Genomic DNA, 4,872 nt, shown 5'->3' with positions numbered 1-4,872 from the left:
GCCCCCCGCACTGGGTACCAGCCCTGCCCAGCTGGGACCATCCCACCCAGATATTTCCATCCCTGCCCTCCTCTCACGGCTCCTGCGGTGGGTGGGGCCTGGAGTGGGCGCTTTACCAGCAAAGAGGAAGTGCCCTTCAGCTTCCCTCTGAACCGTTTTTCATCGTCACCTTTTGCTGTGAGGCAGCACTGCAGGCTCCCGCTGTAGAGTGTGAGGTGTCCGGCTGTTTGCCTCCGGGGTTCCTGCCTGGAGTGACCCTCCTTCCTGGGGAGACGCAGCCACAAGGGTCTTCACCAGGGAGGGGCTGGGCAATCCCACCGCAGGGCTGGCCTCCCAGGGGCCGGCTCCCCCAGGGTGGGGTTGCACTTCTCGGGAGAACTTGCTGCCCAGGTAAGGGTCACTGTGAAAACATTCGATGTTTTCATAAAATCTTTCCCAGGCTTTATATACAAGCCGGTAGATTACAAAAAAGATTTTACTGTGTGTAATCTTTTCTAATCTGCTGTTTTCACTTAAAACACCTACCTACCTACCTGTTTTCCAGGCCCATCATGGCTGCACAGCCTGGCTTTGTTGGCTGCCCTGCTCTGCACAGCACAGGTGGGCGCACAGCTCTGGGAGAGGTGCCGCTGTGTCCAGCTCTCTATCATAGACCGTTCTCAGAGAAGCATGACTGTTCTCATGCCTTTGCAGATCCTTCTGTTTATTTCCTCAGAAATAATTCCTGCTCTGGCCAGTGTGCTCAGTGGTTAGAGCATCTGCCTGAGAACAGGGGGGTTGTGGGTTCGATTCCAGTCAAGGGCATGTACCCGGGTTGCAGGTTTGATCCCCACCCTGGTTGGGGAGAGTGTGGGAGGCAAGCAACCGAGGTGAGACACATTGATGTTTCTCTCTCTCTCCTCTCTCCCTCCCTCCCACTCTCTGAAAAGCTATAGAAAAAACACCCTCTGGTGAGGAGTAACAAAAAAACTAAAACCAATAATAACAACAACAAAAAAGAAATAATTCCTAGCAGTGGATTTTTTTTTTAATTGAAAAAAAATTTTAATATATTTTTGTTGATTTCAGAGAGGAAGGGAGAGGGAGAGAGAGAGAGAAACATCAATGATGAGAGAGAATCATCAATTGGCTGCCTTCTGCACGCCCCTCACTGGGGAATTGAGCCTGCAATATGGGCATGTGCCCCTGACCCGAACCAGTCCGGGACCCTTCAATCCACAGGCCGACACTCTATCCACTGAGCCGAACCAGCCAGGGCTAATTGAAAATTGTATGGAGAATCACATGCAATTCTAAGATATAACACAGAAAGTGCCCTTGTGCGTGTTGGCTAGTTCCTCAGAAGAACCTTTTATAAAACAGTAGAAGATCACCCCCGGGACATTGACTCTGATACAAGCCTCCCATCTTGTTCCAACTTCCCAGTCTTCCCTGTATCCCTATGTGTCTCAAATTCTGTACAATTTCTGCGGCTCGGCAAACCGAGGCTCACGAGCCACATGCGGCTCTTTGGCCCCTTGAGTGTGGCTCTTCCACAAAATACCACGTGCGGGTGCACACGTACAGTGAGACTGAAACTTCGTGGCCCATGCGCAGAAGTCGGTATTTTGTGGAAGAGCCACACTCAAGGGGCCAAAGAGCCGCATGTGGCTCGTGAGCCTCGGTTTGCCGAGCCGCAGTTTGCTGACCACTGCCCTAGTTGCTTCCTGCATCCAGAGTCCAGACACGAAGAGCCCCAGTGATGGTGGCTCACCGTGCCCTTCCGTAACCACACCCACCTCCCAGATGTCACTCATCCCTGGCAGCCACTAACCTGCCCTCCGTCCCTATAACGCTGTCATTTCAGTGCTCTGGAGGTGGAATCACAAAGCACGTAGCTGTTTTGCCCAGTGTAACTCCCTGGAGACCCTGCCGAGTTGTTGCATGCATCAATAGTGTGTTCCTTTGTGTTCGGAGTGGTATTTGATGGTGTGGGTGGACCGGTTTGTGTAACCACTCACCTACTGAAGATGGGTTGATTCCAGCTCTGGTCTATTACTGTACACATACTCTGCGTGTGGGCTGTGGTGTGAACAGAAGTCTCCATTCCTCTGGGATAGGTACCCAGAGCACAACTACTAGGCCATACAGTACTTGAGTGTTTAGTTTTTGAAGAAACGGACAAGTTGGTTTCTGTGGAGAGAGGCTACAGTGTTTGGACAGGTTCAAGCCTCCCACTAATGAGAGGGCATAGTCCTCTCAGGGCCACGTGCAAGTCCCACCCTGGAGGGCAGGGCCCCTCCCAGCACAATTCTAGCCAACAGCTATAGCTGTAAGCTTGAGCCTATGGTCCGAACACGTGGCCCCACGTGCCTGAGTGATGTGGGCTTGATAGAGTCCAGGTGCATGTAATTGAGTAGGATCGAAACCCACGAGAATGTTGTAAACATCTTGACCACGCCCTTACTTTGCCTCGTCGAATCTGGCTATAAAATAAAGACACAGCTTGTAGGCCATGGCGTTGTCTCTCCATCCGGGAGCAGCATCCCACCCAGACCTAGCCTTTATTCTCTTGTCTGTCTTTTCTCCATCCTTCACCGCCCCCTCTCAGGGTCACTGAACCTGGCTGAGCTGGCGTGGCACATAAGGTGCCCTGGGGCTGAGTATGCCGTGGCGGTGCCAGCTTGCCTCAGGTTTCCAGAGCAGCGGTACCATCTCCCACCTGCACTAGCAATGTGTGAGTGATCAGTTCCTCACTTGTGGGCACAACCTTTTATTTCATCACTAGAGGCCTGTTGCACGAAAAGATTCGTGCAATAGGCCTTCCCTTCCCCTGGCTGCCGGCACCGGTTTTCCTCCGGCACCTGGGACCCAGGCCTTCGCTCCAGCCGGAGCCACCTTCAGTCTTCGCTCCACCGCTTCGTGCCTACGTATGCAAATTAACCGCCATCTTTGTTGGCAGTTAATTTGCATATCGATCTGATTAGCCAATGGTGGGCGTAGCGAGGGTACGGTCAATTTGAATCTCTGTCTATTATTAGATAGGATTATAGTAGGTGTGATAGCTCATAGCGCTTTTAGTTTGCATTTCCCTAGTGGCTAATGATGTCAAAACTCTGCACCCATTGATTGGATAGGCCCACCCACGGTATGGAGGGCAACCTGCTTTACTCAGAGTCCACTGGTTTTATTGTGAATCACATCCAAAAAACACCTTCACAGACACATGGAGAACAATGTTTGATCAAATTTCTGGGCACCATGGCCCAGCCAAATTGACATGTAAAATTAACCACCACAACCCTCTCATTACTTTTTTTTAAGTCTGTAGGGTCTGGAGTGATACCGCCCATTTCATTCTTTATATTGGTAATTTGTCTACATTTTTTTTTCTTGTTAGTCTCACCTAAGGTTTGTCAGTTTTATTGATCTTTTTCAAGAACCAGCTCTTTATTTCATTTTTGATTTTTTTCTTGTTTTCCTATTTCCAATTTCATTGATTTCTGCTCTTACGTTATTTGCGTCCTTCTGCTTGCTTTGGGCTTATTTTGCGCCACCTCTCCCGCCAGGTTCTTAATGTGGAAGCTTAAATGATTGATTTGAGACGTTCACTCTTTTCACTGGTGTGTGTTTAGTGCTGTGGGTTAGATTTTCCTCTCAGCCCTGCTTTCGTTGTGTCCCAGAAATTTTGACATATTGTATTTTTATTTTACTTAGTTCGACCTTTTAAAAATCTGCTCGAGCCTTCCTCTTGAGCCATGACTTACTTAGAAGTGTATCCAACTATTTGGAGATTTTCCTGTGGTCTTTCTGCTTTTGATTTCTAGTTTGATTCCATTATGACCAGAGAACATACTCTGTATGATTGAAATCCTTTAAACATTCTTGAGGTTTGTTTTTGTGAGCCAGGACATAGTCTACCTTGATTAATGTTCCATGGGTGTTTGAAAAGGACATGTACTCTGCTGTTGGATGGAGTGTTTTGTTGTTTAGATCTTGTCAAGTGAGGGTGGTATTGAGATCGTCTGTATCTTTATTGACTTTCTGTCTAGTAGTTCTATCAGTAAGGAGGGTGTGGAATCCCCAACTATATATAATTTTAGATTTGCCTATATCGCCTTTCAGCTCTATCATTTTTTGCTTAATGTTTTTGAAAACTCTGTTGTATGATGCATACACATTTAGGATCACTATGTCTTGCAGATGGATTGGACCTTTTATCATTATGTAATGTTCCTCTTTGTTCTTTTTATTTTTTATTTTTTATTTTTCTAAGTTTTAAGGTTCTGTTTAATAATATAAAGTTACATATAAAGTTACAAGAGAGATCACAGACTGAAAAAAAATATTTTCAAACATACAAATTATCATGGATTAGTATACATGATATATATGCATACTCTGTATGATTGAAATCCTTTAAACATTCTTGAGGTTTGTTTTTGTGAGCCAGGACATAGTCTACCTTGATTAATGTTCCATGGGTGTTTGAAAAGGACATGTACTCTGCTGTTGGATGGAGTGTTTTGTTGTTTAGATCTTGTCAAGTGAGGGTGGTATTGAGATCGTCTGTATCTTTATTGACTTTCTGTCTAGTAGTTCTATCAGTAAGGAGGGTGTGGAATCCCCAACTATATATAATTTTAGATTTGCCTATATCGCCTTTCAGCTCTATCATTTTTTGCTTAATGTTTTTGAAAACTCTGTTGTATGATGCATACACATTTAGGATCACTATGTCTTGCAGATGGATTGGACCTTTTATCATTATGTAATGTTCCTCTTTGTTCCCAGGAATTTTCTTTGCTCTGAAGTCTACTTTACCTGATTTCAGTATATAATTAATAAAATCATATTATATATATTATTTAATAAGTAATAAACTATGCACAC

The sequence above is a fragment of the Myotis brandtii genome, unplaced genomic scaffold (genome assembly GCF_000412655.1).
Source record: "Myotis brandtii unplaced genomic scaffold, ASM41265v1 scaffold537, whole genome shotgun sequence".
In the NCBI taxonomy this organism is placed as follows: Eukaryota; Metazoa; Chordata; class Mammalia; order Chiroptera; family Vespertilionidae; genus Myotis; species Myotis brandtii.
Note: the sequence above shows the minus strand (reverse complement) of the source record.